Consider the following 12102-nt stretch of genomic DNA (forward strand, 5'->3'; position numbering starts at 1 on the left):
GGAAAAGAAACCTTTTGTTCAGGTGACTCTCTTGCCCCGAGAGACAACATCTGCCACTGAGCCCCAAGACCCACCCAACTTGCCCACTTTTCCTGTGAGAGCAGTTTTCCAAAGCAGCTGCAGAGAGCAGCTGCAAAGAGCAGTTTTCCAAAGCAGTCTTCCAAAGCCATCTTAAAAGATAACCCTATTTTAATATAACTTCCATCTAGGAGTCGAATGAGAAACCTGTTACTAACACCCAAGGGTTTTTATGGCATTGCTAAAACTGGGACCTTGGCATTGAATTGTTTTAGGACCACTAGGACCAAACTCCTGAAGGTGACTTGAACGCCTGAAAGGTAAGGGGCAGCCAACCTCATGTGTCCTTGTCATGCAAGGGAGGAAGGGGTGTTGAGCCTGGGCATGATTCAGTGCCAAGAAGCTAGGGAAGTCCTGGTGAGGAGGACACACTAGGATAGCCACGTGAAGTACTCCAAAACGCACAAAGGCACGGGCGACTGGTAGGGAGGGGACGGGGGAACATGTGTCCCCCCCCCATGAGATTGGACCCCAACTCAGCACTGCTCAGGACGGGCAGTTTTTTTGCTGCGCGGGCCAGTGGCATGTTGGGGAGGGGGGTGGCACTAAGCCATGGCACAGAAGTATAGGAGTGGATATGGGGCTTTTGCCCCACCCCAACCCGGGCCTGCCCACAAATTGTACCCCCTACGACTCAGGAGGCACCAGTCACCCCTGCACAAAGGGGAGATGATGTTGGTTGATGTGCTTCTAGCGACAAAGCACAACTTCATTCTGCTTTTTAAACACACAAATACCCTCTGCTAGGCAGAAAAAAAAACTCCTCCCTCCCTGGAGAGTGATAATCTTCCATCAGGATGAACTCTTAGGTCCAGGCTACAGTAAATGGACAGACTACAAACAGGCTGGAGTGCCAGGAAAAAAAAAAGGAGAGAAAGCCATCCAAGGTGCCAGATGCATACTGCTTTGGCCACTGCACAAAATGAAGGCTTGAGCACGCATTTTTGCCTGATTGCATAGCTGTCTCTGCTACCCATCTAATCTGCTTAGAAAACTGGTTTTGAAGGATATGGTTCAGACATACCAGTCGCATAAGGGGAGGGGGTGGGAAAAAGTGCTGCAGCTGCAAAAGATAAAATAGAGACAACTAATTTTCTCCGAGGTTGCAACACAAGCTCTCTCCCCCTCCTCCACATACAGTCACTGCGCCGAGTGGATAAGCTGGAGATTCTACAGCATAAGCAAGATGGCACACGAAGGTGTACAAGCCTCTCTCCCCACCCGAATAACCCACGCCCTTGAGGGGTACAGCGAGAAGGAAAGGTTGAAAGCCCAGCCATCACAACTCCTGCACTGGCTCGTTGTAGTGCTTTTAAAATGGGGGGGGCAGGAGAACTGCTCCTTGCCAAATGTTATGCTCAGACAATAGCATCGAGAAGGGGCTGCAACCCCTGTTATACCGATGGGTCGTTCAGTTCCGAGTCTTTTTTGTGATTCAGTTTCTCCCGATACCTAGGCCATTCTGCAAACCCCATGCACACACTCATTTGAGCCACATGTTCTGAAAATTAAACAGTTTTGGGGGGGAGGTTGTTGACTGGCTTTATCATGACAATATCCAAGACTTACATTCATATATGAAAAAGTCACTTTTAATGACAAATTCTCTCCGAACAAAGCTACAGCTGCAGATAGAGGGAGGACATAAAACAAGACAAATACAATTACTTTGGTCTTTAAAAAAGTGTGTGTGGGGGGGACGGTTTGTGTGTCTGTGTACAAGATGATGCAAAGACAAAATGAGAGTTGCACCCCATCAGTAAAAATCACTGTAGATGTACAGAGGCAGGATTCTAGGGAGACACCTGCATTTTTTTTATTTATAATTTTTTTTTAAACATCCAGGGTTTTAGCCCTGTTTGCTTTGGAGTTTAGACTTCCCTTGTCAGAAAGGCCAGTCACTTTTCACAGTGCTTTTAAATTGTACATCGCCTTTTTATTTTAAAGGGGAAGGGAAAGCTTCCCTGCGATGTTGGGAGGAAAAAGGAACTGGAGGTTTACTGGTATTAGTTTCTCTCTCAAGAAGTTGTACTTTCCCCTGGTTTTTGCTGGAAATGTGTGGTGAGAGGAAATCAGGAGTGCTAATTCTGGGCTTTACAAGCTCTTGAAGGATGTATCTTGCGAGTGCTCAAACCTTACCCCACAGTGCAAGGCTGTTTGGTATTTTAATATACCTTCTCTCTCCAAAATGTTAACTGCTCATTGAATTTAAACCAAAAAGACTAAATACAAACTGCACTGTAGTTCAGGGGTTGGCAACATATAGCCCATGGAGTCATCAGATTTGGCCTGCAGAGCCAAAGTGTTTTGCCTATGCCCACACTGGGACTAGACAGAGAGAAGCTGTGCTGGGACCAGACATCTGGAAGCTACGTCCATGCCACTATCACTTATCTCCACAGCCCACCCCACCGGCTGTGCCATGGGCACAGCATCCAGCAGGTGGGGAGCTGTATCAGAGCTGGGCAGGTTACAGCTGCGCCCATGCTGCAGCTGAGAGGCATGAGGGAAAGCAGCAGCAAGAATGCAGCTTCCAGCTGCCTGGCCCCAGTGTGGCTGCAGACAAAGCCCCCCAGCTCAGGTAGGACCACAGCCAAGTTGTTCCAGCCTGCAGCTTGTAAAGGTTGCCCGTCACTATTATAGTTTGATTTAAAAACAACAACAACAACAACAACAACAACAACAACTGGCTTTTCCTTTTAAAGCTATGGCCCCTTTGGTTATTTTCTGGACATGAGAATCTCGCAGGCTTTTCTTCTTTCATATGATAAAGAACAGAAAAAGCAGAAGTCCAAGTCTCATCACTTCCCTTTTCCAGGACAAATTTCAAGATACTCCAAACTTCCAGCACAAAACCGACCGGATGCCACATCCAATACTGGGCAGCCATTCCCTGAGTTAAGAGCAGGCATCTCCATGGGAAAAGAAGTCCAGCCCACCTCCTCTGCCCTGTAGCACACGCTCATTACTCTCCCTAACCCTACTGCAATCACCCAGAAATCTCACCTGGAGACGTTTTCATATGTATGAAAACTACATATAGCAACTGCTCACAGAGAACCAGTGATCACATTGCAAGGCGTGCTGCTTAGGCCAAGTCCCCATACGTTTGCTTGGGAAGCACGAAGCTAAAAGGATTTTCACTGTCTAGAGAAGTACAGATTCCCACTCCCTCCCACATCCACACTCACTTAGTGCAGCTCAACATATAATTCTGAAAATTCATTCCAAAATATCACATGTAACAATCAGTAACGCAACAGACCTTTGCATTACATTATTCAAGGCCCTCATATGCTTGGTAGTGATACTTGCCATCAACTTTACAGATACCAGGGGGGTTAAGTGTTTTGCCTGAAGTTACTCAGCAGTAAGGGGCAAAAGCAAACACAGAGCCCAGATTCCTCGCACAACCCCAAGCACTAGACCAGAAAGATATCAAATACTTGGCCTAAAGGCCAGACTGAGCCCATCTAATATACAACATAATTGTGTAGCTTTCAAGATGTACAGACACTCACAACTGGATTTAAGTTTCCAGCCTTCCTGGGCACAAAGTTAACACAATGCGAGTGTGAAGGCAGACAGCACTGTCATCCTAAACAGGGCAGTGTCAGAGTGATAGTGAATGTTTCGCATCTGAAGGCTTACCTAACTTTACTCTAACTATGCAGCTGGTCTAATAAAAGATATTAACACAACACCCCCCACCCCCCAGAAAAAACAATCTTTGTAAATACACAGGCAACCTAAAAGATGTGGACTTCCCTTCCCCCACATTACCACCAGTAGGATATTCATCACTCAAAGCCCAGTGACAACACTTTCCTAGTCAGCAATTGAAACAGTGCTTGCATTACAGCAGTGGCATAGGAATGGCTGCAGGGAAGGACAGAAAGGAAACTAGCTGAGAAAAAGGCAAAAAGAGCAGGATTCTACCGGGGGAGCAGTTTGCTTACTGAACCAAGCTGATTACCCTGCCCAGACAACCATAACCTCCAAGACATTGTCTAGACAAAGTGCACCATCAGGAAATTTTAACTAGCAGTTTGAAAGCCTAGTGTAGACAAGGCATGCTACCTTTAACCATGTGTCTTGCTTGTCCAAACTGGCTTCTCAATGCCAACTTAGCCAGCACAGCCCCACATCACAATTTTAAATCCCGGTCCAAGAATTCGAGGCTACATCCAGACCACGACTGACCACAGGGACAAAGCTAGATTGTAACTGCAAGGTCATCAGAACACCGAGCCATAACTGGAAGATCCTGCCTCTGCTGTTTGTATTTTATGCTCAATAGATTAAATTAAAAATGGAAATGTTCATGAGCATGTGTGAAGTTATCATCATTTTTAACTCCAACTATGATTTTACAGGTAAACATGACACCTACAGGACCCAGAAAGTATTTTCTACAGCATTTTATCCACAGCACTGCTCTGCAACCTTTAAAACAACAGAGGATCTCAAAGCACTTTATAATCAATGACTTTGTAAGTGCACACTAGCTTTGGAGATGGGTAAACAGCTCCTCTAACATCACCAAGTTTGCACAGTTTTAACTCAGGGCACACTTGGCCTGAAGACACTGACTGCAGTGGGAACTGCACATGCCGTTGATCTTGGCTGTGGCGGGGAGAGTTGGAGAACATGAGGCCATTTTTTTAGGTTGTGCAGTTAGGAAATTATTCAGGGCATAGAGCTAGTAACAAGCCCTGGAATTACAGTCCCAGTCCCAAACTTCATAGGTAGGAAGTATATTGATGGTCTTGGCCTCTAGAGGTGGGGTGGCATTGTTTAGGACACAGCTTTGTCAGCTCTGCTAGAGATGCAGAAGAAGAGGCAAGGGGATTTTAAACCTAAAATCTGACAATCTTATTGTGGGACTATGGGGCAATACGATGAGAACAGGATCTTCCCCCTTTCTTTCAACACTTGCCCAGAAGCTAACAGCAGGTTTTCAGGGGGCAGGGAAGAGTTACCCTGGATCTCAGCAGCCCTGGCATTTTGACACTTCACAACTGGATCTGCAGTGTAAACACCACCCCACCTTGATTGGGCAGCACGGCTAACAAAGAGTTCAGTCTGGGCGCTGCTACAATAAATACCAAAAGAATTACGAATGTGGTAGCTTCTTCTTGCCCTTCCAGCAGTATTTGGGGAATGGCCTGTCATTTTGAAAGACTGATAATTCCTCATTGCTTGTCCCAGGCAATAGGTGTGCCCCTAACCAAATAGGCTTACCACTTAAAAGCTTAATTGCACCTGTGATTTAACCCTTATCCCCAAAAGCACTTGGGCCCTTTTGGATTTGGGAATTTCAGGTGTGGAACTGTGGTTTGCATTCACAAACAGAGCTGGGCAAGTTGGAGAAGCAGGACAGGAAAAGGACAAAATTACATACAACAGGAAGCACAGGACGGGGAAGAAAAAATAATTGTATTTCATTTTGAAGAGATTTAGCTGCCTTTGCATTTCCAGCTGTGTTTGGGTAAGGGCCACCTCACTGTTTGCAATGAAGGGCAGGTTTCATGGTCTCAGATTTCTTTTCCACAACAAAAAGATCAAAGTTTGAGCCACTTGTGCAACTTGGGTGTTTACAACAAGCTCCTCTAATTGCACAGCCAGCCCTCTCTGTCTTTATCAATCTCACACTCAGCTGTGAGCCTTCGTTTCATATGTAGCATGAGAAATGGGAGAAAGAGAGATAGCCCAGGTCCAACTTGAATTACAACCTGCCATCCTTCCTGTCTGATCTTGCATTGGAGCATAAATATAACTTTTTAGGGAGGGTTTTAATACTTCAGGAATAAAGACTCACCCACGTGCTTCTCTGTAAAGCAGTCACGTACTCTCTGATTGTTACAACCCCCCCTTAAAAATGCAACCTATCAAGTGCAAATATAGACTTCCATAATTTGTGATTCTTATCAATGTGAATAAAATAATAAGTTGCATTCACATGCCCTCTGAATTGTAGGCCAAACTCTCAATATAGTCCAAGTAACATAGACAGATGGACTGTTCTGCATTCCCATAGGGAGACTGATGTTGCTTCAGAGACTACAGAAGGGGGAGCATGAATTTACACTTGGAGCACTTAGAAGATATGACATTCTGATTCCCAGTCTTATTTACAGTGCGATTCACTATAAACTCAGGAACCGCACAAAACTTCCTGGGTCTCCGTTTCACCATCTATAAAGTAGAGATAAAAACATGTAAGGTTTTGAGAGATGTTATTAATTAATATTTGTGAAGCACATATCTTCAGATGGAAGGTACCATATAAATATTAATAAGCTCAGGCTACTGGCAGCATGCATGTCTCTTGGGACTAGCAAGTTGCATGCATGGATCAAAGAGGGCATGTAGCTCTAAGAGGCAGAATGGTGGGAGTTGGCTCTGTGTTTAATTATTTTTTTTAAACTAGATCCTCTAGACTGTTGTGAATATTCCCTATCAGGTTACAGCAGCTTTCAATTACAGTTACATTTTATCCTTAGGCAAAGTTATACAGTGTACCTTTAATATTAGCAGGGCACATTTTCACTCCTGGAGATCTTTATTCCATATACCCTTGTTAATGTACTTGTAAAAGGGGGGAGGGGGGGAAATCAAAATCAAATCAACTGGGAAATAAGAATTTTCACTTCACACTGATCTGAATGAATATCCCTCCCCTAATAACATCACTGGTCAACTTTCTTGTCCACTGGAGTTGGAAAGGAAAGGAAAAAAAAGGGGGCACGCCGAAAAAGTGGCGAGGCTATGTTTCGAAATATTAGCACAGCAAGACTTCGCACACAGCAGAGTTTTGTTCAGGATGAAAACAATGGAACAGCCTCACACAGGCTTAAAATGTCAGACTGTTTCTGTTTTATTTAACCATCATATCGAGAACAAGAGTGGCAAAGCATATAGCTAGGAACAGACTTCAGAAAGGTCCATGGCTTTAATCATGACCCTAAGTGGGTTTTTTGGTACAATGACGGGGTAGCATTACAACATGATCTACAGCAGTCCTTTCCAACCCACTCCCTTGCCTGGCAGGCATGCTGAGAAGGAAGCTTTCTGCAGATACCTCAGGAATGCAGTGTGACCCCAGGCACCAAGCATGTTCTAGGGAGGCTGTTTGCCAAGTGTCTCTGGTAAATCCCAACAGTTCAACATTGTCTTGATACTAAGACAGTGGAGATCCAAGGGGAGCAGTCCTGCACCTCCCCCAGTCTAGCTCTTGGAGAATATTCTGCGTCTCACTATCAGTCTTCTTACCATGCTCAAGATGTACAACATGCTCATAGAGCCAAGTGTTGGTTGCTCAGTGAAGACCACCTTGGGCAAATTTGTCACACAAGGCCAATTGGACTTAGGCTCCTCAGTTACTTCTCTGTACTGAACTTGCTAATTTCCACCCTGTTTTCTGGAACAATGCTGAAAATTTGATATTGCCTTCTAGGCTTGCTGTGAAACCAGTGCTGACAACAAACTTAAGCACATCCAGTGGTTGCAGCTGAAGTAGGAAAAGTGGGACCTACAGTTCATTGAAGGTAATAACAACAGTGAAGGCCACAACGTAGACACAATTGTAAGTACCTTTGCCCTTTCATTTAACTGCTCAGAATAGGTCCACTGGAGACAGTATTACCTCCTAGTATGTCCCGTATTAGCACCCGCTGCACCACCAAAAGGACGTTTTCAGTACAGATGAGGCCCGTGTAGATGTACACAATGAGCACAAACCTGACAGGCAGACCATCACCATGGGTACCCAAGAGTTTGGATGCTAATGGCATTGGTCGTGAACTGTTTTGTGTGTCCAGGAAATATGCTTGCTACTTTTACACAAAATGTAATTCCTTGTAAGCATTGTGTTGAAGACAGTATAGATAAATCAGTATTTACACACATCTAGCATCACATTAAGCAAGGAACATGTTTTCTAAAGGAATGTGGAGGTGGCATCAGAGTGCCAGTAAGTTCAACATAAGGAACTCAACCCAAACTGGAGAGGGTAACCAGTCACCTTATTCCCACCACCCAAACATTTCTGCACCACCATCATTTTCAAGGAAAATCCAACCCTCAGAAGTGGCCAACCCCTTTTGCTGAACAGTCGCCCAAAAAAAATGAATTTGAAAAAAGCCATACCATTTTCTGTCCCCAGAACTAAGTTAAATGGCACCCGGCTCCTCTCTGTATAACATCATGGGCCCTGGCATGGAGAAGATACAATGGAAAAATCAGAGGGTGAGAAGATTTATGCTGCCCCTACCCCAACAAGCATTTTTTTTAGCAGTATCAAAAGTCATTCTGGTTTCCAACTCCCCCATTCCCTCCCCCTTATAAAGGAAGCATGATCATAAGAGAAATCTATTGGCAAATAGTCTGATTAGTCTGTTGATGGGCATAAAGAGTTCAAAACCAAGAGAAAAAACATGCTGATATTCTAGTATCAGGCAGCAACATCTTCCCATCTGTATGAGTTACTGGGTTGAACATTAGCTTTTGACAGAGAATAAAATATTTCAGTTATGGAAATATGCTCCTCTCTTTATACTTGGACAGTTTTCAACAGGAATTTTTTTTTTCCCCTCTGTACACCTTTTTCCTCCTATACGGCCTACTGCCTCGTTCATCAAGTATTCCACCCTCCCGCCCCCCCACTGTTACCAGTTACATGAATTCACAAAGAATAAAAACAGGGAAAACTATCAGCAGCATCTAGGTGCAGACAAAGCTTGACCTGGAATAAACTTAAAATCAACCCAATGGTCCGCTCACAGTCGCACAATTTATTTATACAAGGGTGGGAGGAGGGAGTACATACATACACATATATAGTTTAGATCCATAATGCCCAAGAACCGCACAGTAGCACAAGCACCATGCTTACAGTTGGTTTTCATCACCGTTAAAAGGCCCCAAAAGCCCATAGGTTTAATTACAGAAATGGCCAGGGTAAGCCAACTCTAACACAGCATGTGCTACCTGCGTTGAGAAGCCCCTCTGCATGAGGGCAGAGTCCCTGCCAGTCACTTGTAATGCAACTGGGGTCTGCTAAGTGAGAGAGTGGTTCAGGAGTGGCCCCACCATCCCCCTTGGCAGATCACTGCTCTGCAGGATGTAGAAAGGATCCCGAGACTATTTATGTCACTCTCAAAACCACACAAGCACCGCTGGCCACGCTCCAGAGTGCTCACTTGCTGCTTCTGTTTTCATGCTACACGTCCGTGGCAAGGCATAATCTAACTGGCACTGAGGGGTGGCAGCGGTGTTCAAAAGACCCCTCCAGAACTGGGGTGACAAGACGTGCAAGAACGACTAGAAACTATTTAAACACCCCCCGACCAAGGCTGGAGTGACATATCTACTTCTGTGCCAAAAGATGGCATAACTAGGGGTATGTTTTCTAAGAAATATGAAGCTGGTGCCAAAGTACTAATATATCTGTAACACTGAGCCTTAAAGCCTTTAATAGAAGGAGGGGGCAGTGGAGATTCAGCTTAAAACCGCACACAAACCAAAACAGGAAAAAAAAAATAGAAGAGATTGCTATGAAAATACAGCCACAGGTCTCAGCCCCTGGGATCCTTCGCAGAACTTCAAACCCCTCCTTTCTCATAAACACTAACAAATTTTAAACAATCAGAAAGGGAAAAGAGGCAAAACTCTAACAAAAAGAGTTAAGAAAGGCTTCACGCTGTTCTTAACAAACAATAGTCCATATATAAATGTGGCATAGCCCCCCAAAAGTTACTAAAAGGTGGAGAAAGTGAGAAGACTTAACTGTAACCTGCTCCCACTCTAGCAGAAATTCACCTACCCTTTACCTTCCACAAGTATCATTAGCAGGCTCCTGCGAGCAGCAAAAAAGCTGCCGAGATCAAACACAAGCTAGTAACAAAGCTCTTCCTCTCGTCTCCCCGACATGGGCCAGAATTCCTGGCTGAAGCTAGTCTTTTCCCGAAGGGGTGGGTTAGTTCAGAGTCCTTCTCAAAAGTTCCCTGCTGACAGCATGCTTCAGCTGCAATGCAGAAAGTGCAAAAGCCAGGAAATACAACAACATTCACACCAACCTCACCCCTTCGATCACACCTCTCTGAGAATATGCCAAGGGGCCCGCCGTTTCACATTTGGAGGACTTTGTTTACCCGGGTAAAGAGCAGGGAGGATTTTTAGTTGCAGAAGCCATTATTCTTACGTCTTTATTAGATTTGGGACTTTAAAAAAAACCCTGCCCTTTGATTTATACAATGATTTCCTACATTAACTTCAAGCTCTCAGTATTTTTCTTTTCTTTTTTTTTTTTTTAAGCTAAAATACAGCTTGAAACACCACACCAAGTGCTGTCACGGTCCAAAAATGTCAGGATTCTCAAACTTAAGTCCACCCCTGTATAAGAGAGCTGCACACACGTATGTGTCAATCAGCCACTGTAGCAAGCCAGAGAAGCCCGGTTTGAGATTTCAGCATGGCATAAACTTCTGTGGGCAAGAGAAGTGCCAGTCTGTGGCACACCTGCCTTGTCCATGTTGTGCCTGGGGTTGGGTCAGAAAAGCCCGTCCCAATGTTGCTTCTCTGCTTTGGTTTCACATAAAGTCTCCTCCCGGCAGAGAAAAAGAGGAGAGGAAAATAATTAAACTTAAGACTTAAAATGACAGTTTTTGCAGACTCAAACTGTCTGCTCTCCATCACCAGAAACTCTTCATCTGGTCCTACAAATTTCACTCCAGGCTGTTAAAGGTGGCATTATCATCCCCATTCTCCTCCTCTTGGCATCAGCACTAAAATAAAATACCTCCAGGGCACTGTGGAAAATGGCAAACAGACAGGTGGCAAAATCTTTGGGTGGTCGGGCAGTAAAAACCCATGTCAAAAAAAAAAAAAAAAAAAAAAAAAAAAGAGTCAGGCAAGTAACTGGGCAAAGACAACAAAAACCAGCATTGTCCCGGATTTGGGTGCTCAGCAGAAGCCTGATAATTAAAACGGAGCTAAGCCCACATGATACCGCAACGGCTCAGGAACTATTTTGAAGCAGGTAAACCAATATCGCCTGTACCTGTTCCAAACCGCATATTAATATATGGCCTCTGTTTCTACAAAGCCTGCTGGCAGCTCTCCTGGAAGGAGCTCCTATCTCCAAGAGGATCTTGCATTCTCTCTCCTCTGAAAAAGGATCCCAAACAAGTGGCTGGGGCATACCTTTTTGGAAGCCCCTGCATGTTTATCTTTACTGATAAGCCTGCAATCTTGGCTGGGAGTGCATCAGTTTGTGTCTGCAGCAAACGCCTGCTCCAGCAAAGCCTTCCTTATGGAACAGGCTCTTTCAAAGCTGGGTAGCTCATTTAACCTCTTACTGACCAATGTTAATAGTCTGTGATCTTTCTGCCTCAGAGACTCTCTCAAGTGAGCCCTACTACCTCTGTGTCCAATCACTGAGAGATGGTCAGCAAAAACCATTTGGGCTTCTGGACCTGCAGACCAGACCAGAACTCCCTAGCGTGCTTAGTAGGTGTGATCCTTTTGGTGAGTAAGTTAAAGGATCCACTCGCACAGATTTGTCATTGCTTGTGATCTACAGTGCCACATGCACACTGAAGGCAAACACCCAAAAAATCACTAGGGACTTCCCCAAAGCTGAGAAGACCTGTATCTCAGGCAGTGCGAGCGCAACAGCCAAGCAACTGCGGTGCTTCAAGACAGGCTGCACTTCCCAGGCCATCCCCTTTCCATGTGCTCATTAGCTGACACCAACCTGGTTTCAGTTAAGCATGTTCAGTGCCAGAGGTGTTTTTAAACGGTGTTTTCAACCTTTACTTGTGTTTACAGCACGTGCAGTGTACTCTGCTTTCAGAAACAGTACGAGCTTGCCTGAGTGGCTGGGCTCTGGTATCTCAGATACGCCTTTGCCAGGGGAAGGAGTATTTACTCATTACCTGGTCCCCAAAGAATGACTTCCCTTCGATCTGTCAGCCCCATACTCAAAATGTGATACCAGAACAGCAGATAAGAAGTTGAGAG

At 44.8% G+C, this 12102-nt stretch overlaps 1 protein-coding gene across 7 annotated transcripts in view; it reads right to left on the bottom strand.

The window, feature by feature from the left end:
- HIC2 (HIC ZBTB transcriptional repressor 2) overlaps positions 1-12102 on the bottom strand; it is a 99990-nt gene that overhangs the window by 61156 nt on the left and 26732 nt on the right. For 4 of the 7 annotated variants that reach the window (XM_025201499.1, XM_025201498.1, XM_025201501.1 and 1 more), the window contains 2 exons: positions 8230-8293; positions 6168-6276 (listed from right to left, as the gene is read on the bottom strand). The exons of 1 other annotated variant lie outside the window; for it this stretch is intronic. The gene's annotated coding sequence lies outside the window, so the exon portion shown is untranslated. The remainder of the gene's footprint in view (positions 1-6167; positions 6277-8229; positions 8294-12102) is intronic. 2 more of the 7 variants (XM_014518963.2, XM_025201500.1) reach the window with 1 other exon arrangement.

This window comes from Alligator sinensis, unplaced genomic scaffold (assembly GCF_000455745.1).
Source record: "Alligator sinensis unplaced genomic scaffold, ASM45574v1 scaffold570_1, whole genome shotgun sequence".
Classification (NCBI taxonomy): domain Eukaryota; kingdom Metazoa; phylum Chordata; order Crocodylia; family Alligatoridae; genus Alligator; species Alligator sinensis.